This window comes from Rhinolophus sinicus, chromosome 2 (genome assembly GCF_057876585.1).
Source record: "Rhinolophus sinicus isolate RSI-liver-muscle chromosome 2, RSI-T2T, whole genome shotgun sequence".
Classification (NCBI taxonomy): Eukaryota; Metazoa; Chordata; class Mammalia; order Chiroptera; family Rhinolophidae; genus Rhinolophus; species Rhinolophus sinicus.
Genome location: NC_142502.1, coordinates 86,920,113 through 86,937,729, shown reverse-complemented (window position 1 = coordinate 86,937,729; position 17,617 = coordinate 86,920,113).

The following is a 17,617-nucleotide window of genomic DNA, read 5'->3' as shown; positions in this document are numbered from 1 at the left end:
AGCTTATGTTTACTATGTGACAAGTATATACCAAGTGCTTTATATGTAATCTCTTGTCTAACCCTCACAACTACCCAGTAAAGCTGCTACTTCTATTCGCTTTTTTCATCTTTACAGAAGAGGAAGCGGAGGCGTAAAGAAGTTAAAAACCTTGTTCCAGGTCATACAGTCCAGAAGAAACGGGGCGGGATTTGAACCCAGACCATCTCACCCAGGGCCTGAGTGCTAATCACCAATAAATGGAACACTGCTTGCCCATTATGTGCAGGGCATCTTTCTGGGTATGTCCTTGGGAATCTTACATTCTAGCAAAGAGGGAAGTCAAGAGTCTGGGAGGAAGAGGCAGGATGCAATGCCCCAAATCCTTTGCCTCGTTCTCCCAGCCCTTTATTTTGTGACTCAACTTATCTTTCTAACCTACTCACCTACCATCTACCATTTTCTTACCTGAACCTGGACTCATTGTAAAGTGTCTAGAGAAGTGCTCACCTTCATGCCTTTGTTTATGTGGCTATACTCTGTTGCCCAGGCCCATCAGTTTTTCTCCAGGTAAATCCTAACGACTCACTATGGAGCTCTCCTTACACAACACCCAGCCCTGCCTAGTGGGATAGTTCTTTGAAATCTTACTGCTGTTGTTTTTCAACATCACCTGCAACCAAAACTGGCCTTACTGGCCACTGAAAGTAGAGGCAGATTGTTTCCTCTCAGGATGGCAGGAAAACAGATATGAGAAAAGTGACTGGGGCTTCAAGGAAGAATATAATTGAAAAAGGAGAAGGAAAACAAGATAACGTGTGTGTGTGTGTGTGTGTGTGTGTGTGTGTCTGTATAAATGCATAGAAGTATGAACTAATGAGCAGAATCCTATGTAGATCGATTTAAAATAAAGAATCCAAAAGGAGAATCTAACAGAAAGAGAAAACAATTCTAATTTTGTATAGACCTAATAACTTAGCTTTGAAATATATAAAATAACATTTTCAGAACTAAAAGTAGAAATAGACAAATCCATAATCATAATGGGAGACTTTAACATACCTCTTTCATTAAAGGATATAAATAGAATGAGCAGAAAAAAATGTAAACATATGAGGATTTGAACATGATTAACAATTTGATGTAATTGATGTATACATAATGAAAAGTGCACCCCAAAACTGCAGATTACACATTGTTTTTCAAGTACACATAGAACATTATAAAAATTTTGACCATATACTTGGCCATAAAGGGAGTCTCAATAAACATTAAAAACTGAAACAAAGCAGAGCATGTTCTCTGGGCACCATGTCATTAAGCTACTAATAAACAACAAAAATACCAATACAAAACCCACACAATTTTAGAAATTTATAATACATTACTAACTAACCTAGTGGATCAACCCAAAAATCACAATAGGAATTCAAATATAGTTTTGATTGAATATATTGAAAATACGACATATAACTTTGGATGTGGGTTGCATCTAAAGTTATATTTCAAGGGAAATTTATAAGCTTAAATGCATCGATTAGAGAAATAGAAAAACTGAAAACAGAAGATCTAAGTATTATTTTAAGAAGTTAGAAAAAGAACAGCAGACTCAAAGAAAGTAGCGAAGGTAAATGATAAAGAACAAAATACAAACCAAGAAAACAGAAAATAAACATATGATGAGGTTTAACTCTAAAAGTTCTACCTTTAAAAAAATACTATTTAATTAACAAACACCTGTCCAGTCTGATCAAGGAGAGAGAGAGAAAAGAAAATGAATGTGCAAATAACTTTAGAAATAGAAAAATAATCACAAAGTTCATAAGATGTACATGTGAGTAATTTTATACCAATAATGGTGAAAATTTAGAGAAAATGAATAAATTCCTAGGAGATCTCAATGTACTAAAATAGACGCAGTAAGAAACGGAAGGATTTGAACAGTCCTGTATCTATTAAGAGAATTAGTTTTTAACTAAAACCTTTTCCACTTTAGATGCTTCATTAGTGAATTCTACAAAATATTCATAGAAGCAACAAGATCAATCTTATACAAATTTTTCCAGAGAATGGCAAAAGAAGTACTTTTTATGATACCCATGTAGCCTTGATACCAAACCTGACAAGAACATACAAGGAAGGAAATTACAGGTCATTCTCTCTTACAAACATACATGTAAAAAATCTAAAAAATAATAATGAATCAAGTCCAGTGATAGATATAAAGAATAATACATAATGACAAAACAGTGTTTATTTCAGGTATGTGAGATTGGCTTTAAATTAAAAAATCAATATAATTCACACAGTGACGGATAAAAGAAAAACATCATATGATCATCTCAATAGATGCAGAAAAAGCTTGTGATAAAATTCAGCATCCACTTATAATAAAAATTCTTGCCTTCCCGAAGGAACCTAGAAAAACCCACAACATCATACTTAATAGTTAACTATTGAAAGCTTTCCCCCTACAGTCAGGAACAAGACAAGGATGGCTACTTCTATTGGACTTTATATTGGAGGTTCTAGTCAGTGTAACAAGGTAAGAAAAAAAGAAATCAACCTTATTATAATTGGAAAGGAAGAAATAAATCAGTCATTATTCATATATAAGATGATTTCCTATGTAGAAAATTCCAAAATATTTACAGATAAACTATTAGAATTAATAGGAGAATTGAACAAGGTCACTGAATGCATTGTCAACAAACAAAAATATATTTTGTTTCTATACATAATTAATGTATGGGCTGTCTGGAAAATAATGATAAATTGGACAACATAAAGTTATAAAGAACTGAAAAAAAAAATCAATGAGACAGACAAGCTCGGAAAAAAAGGGGCAAAGATGTAAACAGGCACTTCAAAAAACAGGATATCTAAATGGCCAATAAGTATACAAAAGAATTCTCAACTTCATTAGCTATCAGAGAGATTAAAATTAAAACCACTGCATACCCCAAAAGATAGCTAAAATTAAAAAGCTGATTACAAGCAAAATTTGTATACCCACTTTGGAAAATTGTTTGGTAGTATCTACTAAAGTTAAACATATAATATACATTATGACCAAGCAAGTCCACTTTTAAATATATGTCCACCAGAAATGCATACACACATACACCAAAAGACATGTGTATGAATATTTGTAGCAGCATTATTTGTAATGCCCCAAAGTGGAAACAACTTTAATAGTCATCAGCACTTAAAATACATAAATAAATAAACAAACGTGATGCAGTCATAAACAGGATACTATATAGCAAGGAAAATTAATGAACTGCTATATACAACAACATGGATAAATCTCACAAATATAACGATAAGGATTTTTTTTATATGATTTCATTTAAATAAAGTACCAAAAAAAAAAAAAAAAAAGGCAAAACTGGTTAGTGGGGAGAGAAACAGTAATGATCTATCTCTTGACCAGGATAATGGTTACAACAGTTGTTCTTTTTGTAATAATTCACTAAGCTATGCACCTTGAACAAAAGTTCAAGGAGGGAATATTAAAAATATTACATATTAAAAAGGAGGAAATATTTAAAAATTTTAATTTAGTAGAGCATACAAAGGAGAATAATCTGTTCTCCCTGGGAGAGGTTTCTTTGCTGAGTTATGAGTGAGGAGAAAATGTGTGCCAGCCCTAGCAGGGGGAAGAAAATATTCTGGGAATATGAATTCCTGGAGCCCAGGAATGAAAGTGTGAAAACAGTTTGTCCTAAATTGGAGTTCTACAAGAAATTGCATATGATGGGCTAGGAGAAAGGGCAGATGAGATGAAAGAGAAAGGACAAATCCATGCCAATTAATTCAGATTTTATCATGCTGTATAAAGATATTAAGAGGTTTTAAGTGTGGAAGCATAGGTTATGATTTGCATTATTAAAAATCAGGCCTACTGCAAGGTGAATTGGAAGGGTTTGCCTGGTAAATCGTGTCCATCTCTGTACACCATTTTGCAAGTTGTCCTTTCACCAACTTTAAAGGCTGAGTGAATGAGGGGTCAGATTATAGGTCCAGAATATAATGCCACTTACTGTGCCTTCGATCTAGCACGAGGAAATCCCTGCGTGATTAGTACTGAACGACAAGCACAGAATTCTCCGTGAAAGTGGCTCTACTGAAGTGTCTTAATGGTTATTACTGAATGATTGTCCAAAAACCAAAATATCAGGAAAGACACTTATACACTGCAGTACCCATCTGCCTATGCATTAATTTGCGGCAACTAGCTTTTCCTGTCTTTTGTCAAGTCAAAACTAGCTATTGTTAGGCTTTTCCTCATCAAAACCAGTTATACCTGTTGTAATACCTTTACCTCCTATAGACAATTAAAGACATATTTTTCCTACAACAGCAAATTGAAAAATTTGACCTTCTTAAAGCCACACAAATGGCAACCCAACAAACCACTATTAATCAGAGAAATGCTAATTAAGATGAAGTATTTCACAGCGATCATAATGGCAAAGATTTAAAAGTCTGATAATGCAGCAATGGGAAAAAGCAAACTCTCCATGCTGCAGATGAGATTGGACATCATAGAATGGATTTGACCATTCTAGAACGCAGTTCTAGTTAATTAATACCTAATTAATTAATACCTAATTGTTAATACCTAATACAGCTAATGATGCTGCTCATTATCAAGCCAGAAATGCCACTTCTAGGTAGAAACTGTACAGAGATCCTCAAACTGTCTATAACGAAAAACCAACTTTTTGTTTAAAATTCCCATCTGTCGAGGATCAATGTTTTTGTAAAAGACAATAAAAAATAGTCAATAAAACAAATGAAATTTAAAAACAGACTTATGAAATAAATGCCTGAGTCATTTTTTAATGATGAGATTCAACAGATACAAAAGTACTCAGTTGAATTGCTTTTAAAGTTTCTAAATGCTTATTCTCAATTCCTGCACTTACGTAGTCATGAACCGGTTATGAAGAGGAAGGCATCCACAATTAGAGGAGCACGGCCATAAATAACTCTAGCCCACAGCACAAAGAGCTGCATTTAAAGAAGAATGTTCGCTGCAACACTATTTTAGATATAATTTTTTTAAAACTTGCTATCATAGGGGAAAATAACATTATAGTCATACGATGAAATACAACACAGTTATTAGAATGAATGAACTAGACTTACACATATTAACATGGATAAATCTCGAAACCAAAACATTGAGTGAAAAAATATTGTTGAAAGAATATTTCTTGTATGATGCTCTTTATATACATTCCAAAAATACTCAAAATGACATTATATGAAGGTCTGATGGATATTAAGGAATGGGAGATTACATACCAACTTCAGGATAATAATTTTCCTCTGGGATGTGTGAGAAAGAATATGACTAGGGAACTTTGATTTTTATCTGTAATGTTTTATTTCTATTAAAAATTTGAAACAGATACTGTACAACATAAATATTTGTCAAACCTGGGTATTAGGTATATGAGTGCCATGTCATTTCCCTTTTAGAAAATGTTTGAGTTATTTCATGAGTTTTACTTTAAAAAGGCAATAAAAACAGTTCAAATCACTACATCTTTGAGACACTGGAACAGTTTTAAATGTCATAATTTATTTGGCCACAATACACATAGCTTTAGAGACATAAACTTAATTAAGGGTAAACTAAACCTTAATTTAGGTTTTAGGTTCACTGCAAAATTGAGAGGAAGGTATGGGGCTATCCCACCTATCCCCTGCCCGTACACATTCATAGCCGTCCCTCACCACCCATTACCAACAGCCCCCCACCAGACATACCCACCAGAGTGGTGTATCTGCTACAACTGATGCACCTACACTGACACACCATAGTCACCCAAAGTCCATAGTGTAGATTAGGGTTCATTCTTGGTACTGTACATTTATGGTTTGGGCAAATATATCAATCATATATGTTGCATTTCAAAGTTCTGTCTTAAAACTGTAATTCTCCACTGACTTAGTAGGGATAATGAGAAAAGCTGCTCCCTTCTGACCACAGAAAATCTGTGCCCCAGTCCCCACTCTTCTGGTACTCATCTGTGTGAATGTCAGCAAGTCTCAAATCACAGAGGGAAACGGTAGGTCACCTCCTGCGATCTACTCATTATGAAAGAAACTAGCTCAAAGAAGCAGTGAATTGACCAAGGCCACGTACTGACGGTTGGTGAAACGAAGACTAGAGTTGGACATTTTTTCCAGTAGAAAAATCACAAATCAAGTTAGAAACAAACAAAAACCATGGTATAGCACCTGCTCCTTGTTTTTACAAGTCTTGGTTTTAAATCTCTGTAGCCCACACTGCTTCTTGAAAACTGAGCCCCGGAGGGCTCTCTGACCCTCTGGATGCAGGGAAAGAACTCTGGGTTTGAGTCAGGCCGACCTGGGTGTGAATTCCACACTTGTTCTCTGCTATGAGCTTTGTGACCTTGGGCCCAAGTTTACTTCTCTCTAAGGAGGGGAAGAATAAATTAAAAATCACATATAGAGTCCCTGACACTTGATGGACACAACAAATGTTATTTATGTCTAATAAATAGTATTTTCTTTTACCTTCCTTAACTACTAAGACCCAGGGCATAAAATCACTCAGCCCATAAAATGATTTCCTTGAGGTATGGGAGACATGTAACAAATAATTCCAATCCAGTGAGACAAGGACCAACCTAGATACACTCAGAGTACTCCGAAGTCATTGACAAAACAGCAAGTAACTACTCATCTATGTCGCCATTTAACATATCTGGGTTTCGGTTTATTCACTTACAAAGTGGTGCTCTGCTTAGTAATCTACTGATTCAAAAGTGAGAACATAGGGCGCCCAAATACAGGCGCCACGGTAGGTAGGTAGGAAAAAAAAAAGTGAGAGCATAAGAAATGAAAGTGTTTGGTGTGTCCTAAAGCATTATACGAACACGAGGCATTGCTCATTCGGCCCTCCCTCATGCCCCACCCAGAACCATGTGAAAGGGAGACTAATAGCCTGTCAAAGGCGTTTCGTCCTTATGTTACGGGTAAGGCGGAATTAAGGTTACAGGTATAATTAAGGTTGTTAACCACCTGTTCTTAGAATAAGATCAGCCTGGATTATCTGGGTGAGCCCAATATAAATACAAGGGTCCTTTAAACGTGGGGGAAGGAGGCAGAGGAAGTTTTGAAGATGCTCCCTGGCTGGCTCTGAAGATGGAAGAAGGAACCACAAACCGAAGGAACGCCGCTGGCCTCTAGAAGCTGGCAAAGGCAAGGGAATGCATTCTCTCCTAGAATCTCCAGAAGGAATGCAACCAGGCCAACAGCTTGGTTTTAGCTAATTAGACCCATTTCAGACATCTAACCTCCAGAACTGTCAAATAACAAGTGTGAGTTGTCTGTTAGCCATTCAGTTTGCGGTCATTTGCTTACAGTGGCAGCAGGAAACGAATAAAAACCACAACCTCAGTCCTTTGAAGACAGCAGCATGAAGAACGGATTTGTGCAGAAGGCAGCATAAGCACAGAATGGGAGTCCTATTTTTCTTCTTTTCAATGTCACAGTCATCAAAACGGAGACACAGGCTAAAGTGGCCCCTTCGTGGTCTAGCTGCGCCTGGAATCAGTAGGATGAGGCCTTTCATTAAGTTGCCTCTGGATCTATTAATATATAGCTCAGGCATGCTACGGCTGTCCTCCTCTCTCACACTAAGGGCCCCCGTACATTCCATGACAGACACTGAGCACGGATCCCCCAGAATAGTCTCCACTCCTATCTCTCGGAACATCTCTTTTAGGCCAAATACTGTGCACCCACATTCCTTTATTTCTCCTGATCCTTATTTCAGATGTTTAGACCCCCCTGATAAACTTGGAGTCATCGCTCAGGATATAAATCAAAGTTGCTCTCCTGTGGTCAATTGCATTTTGGCTCCCAGTTCTTCGTCTCTGTAGCAGCATCCACACCCACATCATGGAAACGCAGAGTGTACTTCCCTGTACGTGGACATTGGGCTTGGCCATGTTACTTGCTTTGGTCAATGGCATTTCAGGGACTGCAGCAAGAGTAATGACTTGAACTATGTTTGCACGTTGGGCTCGCAAAACGGACCGACCAGGAGCACATTCTCTGATCTGAGAGCCATGAGGAGCAGACCTGAACCCAACCTGCAGCACAGAGCCTGGAGTTCAAAGCCTGGAGTCAATCACAGCCCAGAGAACTGGCCATTGTCTTGCAGACGATGAGTCTGGGGATTATTGTTTTATATCATTATGACTTTGAGCAATTTGTTGCCTACCATTATTGTGGCAATAGCTGACGGACATACCTCCTACATGAAAGCTTTTCTAACTACTCTCCCCCAATAGAACTGGCCACATCCTCCATTGTGCCCATTGTATTCTTAAGGGATTACACATCTGTTTCCCCAACTGGATTTAAAGTCCTTGAGGGCTGACACCAGGTGTTTGTTGACTTTGTATATATGACCTCTAGTATGATGCTCAGTGTATAGTAGGCTCCTAAGACTTTTTTTAATGAAAAGAAACAATTAAACAACTACACAAATGAATGAACACAAGGAACACACTATTATAGGTCTATTATAGGTCTGTGACCTGGAATAGTGAGAGGAAGGAGGAAATCCCAGATTCATAGGCTGCTGCAAACATTATCAAATACATAAGGGTATTTATTGGTTGACTGAATGAAACACATTTTTCAGGTATCCATAACTGTTATTGTGATTAATGAAACAAACAGAAAAATTATTTCAAAGTAATGACAAATGTGCAGTTGCTTGTTATATATTTCCCCAAATGATGAATTCAAAAACAGCAAGTCATCTCATATGAGGAATGAAAAGTTTTGACATTGAAAAGAGGACCTCATTCCAAAATGTTGGGCACTACTGTTCTAGACTATTCCTTTTAAAGAAGTCATAGAGAATTCAGCACTGTGCTGAGGCTTTCTTGCTTGTTGACCATGTAGCAGTAAATTGGCAGGTGTGTCTGTCACTTATTCTCTCCTGAATCTCCAGGTTGCTGCACATTTACATCATAAGGGCAGGGCTGCTGCCAGACTTCAAGACAGCTCAAAGAAAATTACAAGCTTTCATTCTTTCTCCACCCTTCCTATCACAAAAGCTGTCACATCACTGCATTTTCCAGCTCAGCCTTGGGTTGTAATTATAGTCATTGCCATAAGAATTCTTCCAAAAGAGAGGCTTATTTAATAAGGAGAAATTCACATACATAAAAGACTGTCAGTATAAGAGTAATGATTGAACATTGATAGTTTAAAACATGAAAACTGCACACTGAATGTGGCAGAGTTGACTTAAACCATGTGCCTTTGTCCTAAATATTTACAGTAACAAAGAGGTTTCTGTGCAACTGTTGAAGCCCTTTCTTTCTCTTTAAATGTGTTTGTTTTCTCTCATTCTAATTCACGTAAACAAAGACATCTCTAGTCTATGGATTTAATACTAGGTTGAAATATTTAAGGGTTTAAAGGCATGCTATGGGGACTGGGAGTGGAGGTTGGGAAGGGGAAAGTGATAGACCAATGATGACTTCACTTAGAATCTTTATCTACTCACAGGCGACTTTCAAGATTTTGACTTAAGCCATAATGCAGGCATAGCTCTCATAGAACTAATAGGAGACTCTGGGAAGGATAGTAGATAACTCTTTGTTGATGAACACGTGAATGAGTAAATGAATGAATGCTGCAGCCTATCCCTTCACTCTCATCCTCCCCGGATCATCTTCCCTTGAGCACCCCCATAAAGTAAACTGCTTGCTATTTCCCAAACATCACGCTTCCTCTTGCTGTAACTTCCGTCTCCCTTATCTCCCCACGCAGCTTACTATTGCCTGGCAAGTTCCTACTCAACCTTCAAGTGATGACTCAAGCTCCATGGTCACGAGCTTTATCTGTATATAATGACACAGAACTCATTACATTGCAGTTTTCTCCACGCAAGTGCAAGAACTATGTATTTTAATCCACTGCAGCTAACCAACTGGCTTGGTACCTGACACATTACAGGTATTAAGTAAGTGATTACTGGATAACCTTTATGCCATTTGACTTTCCCAGTGCTTTCCAAATCAGACTATAAATTGCTTCCCCGCAAGACGATCTCTTCTACAATTCTTTACTTATATGTCTTCCTTCCGTAACACACACTAATCCCTCTCCTTGGCCTGGAATTGATCACGCAGCCAGAGGAGTAATATATAGTTCTGAGTGCTGGGGTTAAGAGGAGGGAGGGAAAACCATTCAAAGATGTTTAGCTGGGGGATGACATCATCATATTTACCTGTGGGAAAGAAACATTCTAACATTTTGAAGTAGACAAGGAGGTCATTGTGATAGTGCAGAAAGAAAATGATTACAGATGATTTCAGATATTAACTAGGATCAGGGCAGTGGAAATAGAGTTGGGGATATATATTATGTATTTCAGATGGCACGTACAGGATTGGGCGGCCGGCTAAAAACAGCACAAAAGATGGAAGGAGTCTAGGGTGACTCCGAGGTAGTTAGCTTGGGAAAATTTTGCCCTTCAATACAATGGGGGGACACATGTCCACCAGCAGAGGAGAGAAGGACCCTAAGTTCGGTGTTGCTTTTATTGCAAATGAGGAACCGGTGGATCATCCAGAAGGTAAGTAGACAATTGTTTGGGAGCTCAGCGGAGTAGTCTGGACTGAAGATACAGATGTCAGAGTTATTAGCAAGCAAGTGGAAGTTCAAGGTTAGGTTATGACTTACTTTTGCCCAGAGATATTGTCTAGAGCAGAGGTTCTGTATGGCTGGGGTGGGAAGGGGTTACATGGGAGTTTCCCTACCTGAAAATGTCAAGGAGTTGACTTAAATTACATGCCTTCCTTTGCTGAATAGGTGGTAGCAGTTTTAAAGAAGTGAGAATTATTGAGAGTGTAGCACCCTCCCCTAAGGTGGCTGTGTGTAACTTGAAACGCTCCCTATGTGTGCCTGATATAATCTCCTATCTTGTGAACCACCGTGCAACGCACTTCTATATCACTGGATACACCTATTTACATATTTGACTTTCCTACTAGATTCTGCTCCATTTGAGGGCAGGAATTTTATCTTGCTCAAATCTATTGCCCAGCACTTAGCATGGTGTCTGCCACACAGATATTCAAATGTTTTTTGGTCAAATGATCTCATTTATTGTTGATTTCATGAGGTATGATTTGTCACTGACATTTTAAGTGTGACAAAAGGAGGCCCCACCAGATTAAGTAACTTGGTCACGTCACACCACTAATAAGTGGTTCAGCAAATACCTTGCCCCAATGTCAACCCGGTGTTGTTCCTCCACTACAGTGCATTGCCTCTGTTCATTCCTATTTTTGCCACCACCATTAAAAGGCGGGAGAGGAGGATAATTTAGCAACTGGATGTAGGACTTCTGGAAGACCTTGCTAAACTAAACTCAGACAAGTGCTAGCTAAGAGTGTGCAGCTTGCCTTCTTCAGACTTCTTGAAATATCTTCTTGAAATAGGAGAAAGAATGTGGAGATAGGGGTTATTTCATATTGGACTCACTGTAGAGAAACACTCAGGCTAGATGGAAAAATAGAAGAAATGACTAACTGAAGGAGAAGTGTGTGTCATAATGCTTGATAAGCCTCACCCCTTTTATCTGATTAAAAAAGGAGTTTGTTTTCACATGTTTCTTGTATGAATAATGTGATTTTTTCAAACAGGAAATTAAAAACTTGGCTGCTTTTTAAGACTCTCCTGAACCAAAAAATTGATATGTGGATGCTGTATTTAATATATAAAACATACGCTAAGAAAAAAGAGGAAAATGCTGAGAAAGGAGTGGGGGCTAGAGAGGAAATCCTATGATTGAAAAATGTAGCAAGGAGCAGCATGGAAACCTGCTTCTCTGTGGTTTCTGAATAAACACTCCCTGACTTGGAAACGCCTCAGACCTGAAAGATAACTTTGGCTCTCAGCTGGCTCGAACTCCTCCAGGAAAGATGCTACGGAAAATTCGCCAGCTTCCAGAGAGCTTACATCCGGATCTAAGATGGTGACAGGAAGACCTTGAAAAGCCAGAAAAGCTCGAGGGGCTATCTCACCGGGGTGTGTGTGTGTGTGTGTGTGTGTGTGTGTGTGTGTGTGTGATTCTGATTAAAGATTCATCTTTGTGAAATAAGTTTCAATTAGGAAGAGGTACACAACGTCAGGAGGGTAAAGGGCCAGCAGTCACTGAAAATTTACTGGAATTAGTATAATCAGTTCTCTTTCTATCAAATAATAGTATCTCTCAAGGCAAGGGGCTTGGGTTGTGGGAGTGTGATCTCACCTGCCTGCTCCTCCAAGTCAGGGAATGTGGCTGGGCTTAATGCTACCTGAGGATCTAAAGGACAGAATATGAGGCAGGAGAGGGGTACACAAAAAGAGACAGGTGCCAAAGACCCATCTTGAAAATGTATTGACAGAACATTTTCTATGGGCTGACAGTACATCAGGAAAGGAGAATGTATTCTTTCTCTTTTACCACAGACCTGGAAGCATTCCCACAGCTTCTTTAACTGGAACTGCTCTGGGCTTCTTTGCTCATCCTTTGCCTAAAATGGCTATTTTTGTAGTTATTTGTCTTGACCCTTTGATTTAAGTCTGTAAGAGGGAAATAACCTTAACATTAATCAAACATATTGACTATCTTAAAATTGTTACTTCATTTTAATCTTATGACCATCTTGTAAGGCAAGAACTATTGTCATCTCCTGGGCACCTTAGAAAGTTAAATATTGTGTTCATATTCCCCAAACTGCAAGAAACAGAGCAGAAATTCAAATCCAGGTCTGTCTAAACCCAAAATCTTTCCTACAGAGACTGCCTGTCTTTCATGAGACCCAGAATTGTGTCTTGTACATCATTTTCCCTTGAGTCTCTAGCATGGTAACTTGCATATGGTAAGTGCTTGACACATATTTATTCAATTGATTTTTGAGTTTGTCAATCTTTCTTTGGGGGTGTCAATATGAATTGCCTTTAAGAGTATTATTATTAATGGAGAACATATATTATTAGGGATATACCGGACACAAATCTTGTCTTCCTTCTCAGATTCTCCAAAGTCTCTCTCTTTCTCTGTCTCTCTGTCTCTCTCTCTCTGTTTCTCTGTCTTTCTCTCTCTCTCTCTCTCTCTCTCACACACACACACACACACACACACACACACACAGCTACACTCCACTGGACTCCACTCCAGATCTGGGTGAAAGGTCACATTTCAGGACATTGAAGCTGGCTTCCTGGGAGCCTCTGAAGGGCCAGATGAGACAATACTGAAATGTGAGGGAATTAGGTCCCAGTGAGATGAAAATCAAGAGTAAGTGAGAGAGAGGAGGGAGCCAGGCAGATAAACTCTATCCTTTCTTTTCTTGCAACCCCTGTGGAGAAAGCCCTTCGTGCTAGAGAGCAGAACTACACTCAGCAAAGTGCTGTGCTTCCCAGTTAGTTGTCTCACCAGGCCTTGCATTTTCCCATATCTCACTTCCTTATTTCCACACCTGCACTGCCCTGGATTTGTACCTCCTAAGTAAAGGTGAGAAGGAATAAAGAGAGACATTATCTTCATAATAGGAACAATACAAGAAACTCTAAAAAACATGTACTTATATGTACCTAGCCACAGAGACATGAAATGTTTATAAAGAAGAAAATTGATGCCACAGGTAGAGATTGGGAAATTCTAAATCATAGAGGGAGACTTTAATAACGCCATTTAGAAGCTGATAAAAGATATCAATAATCCCTCCTTTGAAACTGACAGATCAACAAAAAAGTGAGTCTATTCCCGATTTAAATGAGAAAAGGATGCAATATACCTTTCAAAGCCCAAAGGACCCTGGAATCTTATTAAACAATCATAATATAGTTTCCATGGAAATACAGGTTTGGGAGTTCAAAAAATACCACATGTTAGAACATGACAACTTTATAACTAAGGGACAGTAGAGTTCTCAAAGTCATAGTACTATAGCACCTCCGATTCCCATGAGCAGATACTTGCTGACCTCAGGCTTATGATTTACTCTACAAGTAAAATTAGCCAAGGAAACTAACCACTACTGGTCCAAATCCACACTGTACTGTCAGATAGAAGGTCTGTGGTCTTTGCCCCAGCCTCCCACTCCTTTAACTATCTCCATGTGATGAATCTCCACTTTCCAAGCAAAGTTAAGTCTGAGTACTCTGCAGAACTGTCAGAAAGTTATTTGATGTTAATGCTTTTCCTGAGTTATGCATTTAAGTTTCTTGGTGGTCTTTTAGGAGTGAATGAGCATAAAATTTTACCCTGTATGTCTCTCTCTTCTACTATGTATTTAGTTACTATTAATTTGAATTCCATTCTCCCTAAAGAACTCGTTATTTAAAGTTTTCCAATGACACATTACATGAATTTAAAAAAACACTTTTCATTTTTGTTCTCATTATAAAAGCAATACCTATTCATTGTAGAAAATTTAATAAATACAGAAAAACAGAATGAAGAACATAAAATTAATTCCTTATCTGACCATCCATTTTGACATTTTACTTTAACCCTGTGACAACTTTTTGAAGCTTATTGACTAGATTTTTCTGAGGTTCTTAGGCCTGGCCTTTTCCTCCCACTCCGCCCTTTCTGTCCTCCTTGCCTCTCCCCTTCCTTCATTTCCTTCACATCTGGCAATTCATGACTAAATAACAAATACCATGCCAAAATCGAAATTTAAATCTCATTAAAAATATTGTATAAATTAAAAAAATTTAGGTGTAATAAGTCCACAGGGAAGATATGAATTTGTCCATCAGATTTGATATTAAAGGTAAATATTAGCACTAGTCATCTGAAGTATGAATCAGATAAGAAGCAGGAAAAAATGAGTTCCTGGGGTTACCCAAAAAGTCTACTTTCCCCCAGCTCTAGAGTCAACAGTCCAGACATCTCTAGAGCAAAGGCTGTCTTATTTACTGTGTTCTAATAATACCAGTACATGACACGTATGTAGCATTTACTATGTGTCAAGCCCTGTCAGAAATAGTTTATGTACATAGTATGACATTTAGTTTTCACAATAATCCTGTGACAGAAGTATTATATCATTCCCGTTTCACAGATGAGGACATTGAGGCACAGAAAAATTAAATGACATGCCCAGTGTCTCAAAGCTAATAAGAAACACCTGGGATTTGACCCCTGGAAGTCTGTTTTCAGAGTTGTGGTTTCAAACTACTATGCTATTCTGCATCTAAAGTGCTTTCATATTCCATAAGCTGTGGTTTCCACAGCATGGGATGTGAGAGACAATTTTAGGTGATTCATGGAGAAATGTTTTTTAGTCCCATGTACTTACTTTAATTAATGCACGTTAGAAAAAACGTATCTTGCACAAGAGTGATGTCACAAATGTTTTTGCTTAGAATGAATAAAGTGTAAAAGTCCATTTCAGGAAAAAAATAAATAACAGTACAAATGGTATGTAAAGGTTGCAGAAATAATAAAAGTGGCATGGTAATGAAATTTGGGAAACACTGTTAATTTAAAAACCAAAGCCGAGATCCCACCTCCAACTCAACACAGAGCCTGGGGGAGATTTGCCACCAGCAGAGTGGATCAAAGATATGGGCTCTAATTCTTACCCATATTGTACCCTGTTAACACTGTGAGTGAGGACTCACTGATTGAACATTTTCTTTTATTTTTCTTTCTTTTTTTTACAAAGCAAAAGCCTTTACTTTCCCATCAATTATAATCCTATTATCTTATTAGGCATTTTCTGCATTGAAAAACTGCCAATGTAGGTTTTGTAGACTGAGATTCTAGCCAAGGAGTAGGCAGGGAACTGACAATTATTCCATTACTAATCTTTACTCTATTTTTATTGACTTTCAGAGAAATCTGTTAGAAATAATACCAGGTCGTGTGCGGTCCTTATAAGCAATGCCTTGACTACGGGCGGGGCTGTAGGAGCAGCATATGGCCCTCCCCTCACCGAGGTACACACGAACCTGCCCCTGCAGGTGTCAGGGTTGGGAGGGCAGGGTCTTGGCTGCTCAGACAGCTGTTTGCAGTGGACAAAATAAACACGTGTTCTGTCTCCCCTTCCTTTAAAATCATGCGTCATTAACTTGATGCCATAATCCTGGGAAGCCGTTGGCTGTACAACAGAAGTTGAGGATGTTGTTTCAACTATTTTTTTTTAAAACAAGTTCTTCATTATGACAATGGAGGAGGGTATTTTTTTTGTCTCACCCCAGTGTGGGAAATAGACTTTTAGTTTAGGAAACTGTGAATACACTCATTGTTTTGATACACTAAAACTGAAAGCCCTCTGATTAAAAGTTCTCTGTTTTAATCATTAGCGGCTTTCATATCTCAGATAGGCAGAATCTGCAGCATGCAGTTCTTTGCTGCTGCTTTATCCCATCATTTTTCCACCTAGTTTTCATTTAGCTTATTTTTTTCATTCTTTTACTCAAAACTGTATTTTCTTCTATGACACATATATCTGTATCATCCACTTTACATCTTGTACGGAGTAAAACAAAATGTAAATAAATGAAAGTATTATTCCCCAAATACTAAGTGTCAAATAGATGGTGACGCAAGTCAATAAAGACAGGGAAACTGTAGAAAATGTTTATTGACTGCCAATCACAATGAATTTGGCTTTGTGGGCCAAACCTCATTGATGAGTCTTTTCCAATCCCACTCCCAGACATACTGGGGGTGCCAAAAAAATGTATACACATGACTTGTATTCATCTTTTGTTATCGGTATATATTGAGCATCACAATTTTAATACGTTTTTTTCCTTTTTTAAAATGTGTATATATATTTTTTGGCACCCTCTGTATATATGCACAGTGTATTTGGCAGCATGCTTTCCCGTTTCTGCTCTATGTCTCAATCACAGACCTAATTGCCTGGGTAGGAAGCCCAGGCAAACGAATGTTTCCATTTCTTTTCTCTATACAGACTGCCTGAGCTATCTTAGACTGGGTCTGGGTATTGGTGGTAATATGCATGATTCTCTTGTTCTATTAAAGTGCATTGTCATTCTCAGATCATAGATCTATTTGACATGAAAAAGCAAAAAAGCTGAAGAAATTCACATTGCAAATAAAGAAAAAAAACAAAGTGCTAGTCTAAACACTTCCCCGAAAACTTGTGTGGAAAAGCCCAAGTGAACATCTCTGTCATGTCCTTGTAAAGCTATTTTCAGTTCAGCTTTTTCATTAAACTGCCATAAGGACTTTTTAAAAAATCTTCCTCTACCCTCTGTCTATTCTGAAGATGAAGGAAAGTTGTATATGCACCTCGAGATTTCAGTGACAACTTTCGACTCAAGTTTTCCCTGCCATGACATAGGATTCTGGGGATTCATGTGTGGGATTCTGGGGTCCAGGAACCATCTGCTATTGTCTACAGAAAGTTTAAAGATAGAAAAATAGGCATTAGCTTTCATTAGATTCTCAGTGGGGTCTGTGACCTTAGAAGCAATTTAAGGAATGTTTATGCTGTCTTCAGGGCTAGCAAGACCTCTAGCATCCCATCCTCTGACATTGAACCAACTGTACTCTCACTACCAACTCAATTCAGCCAAAGGTTCTTAAATT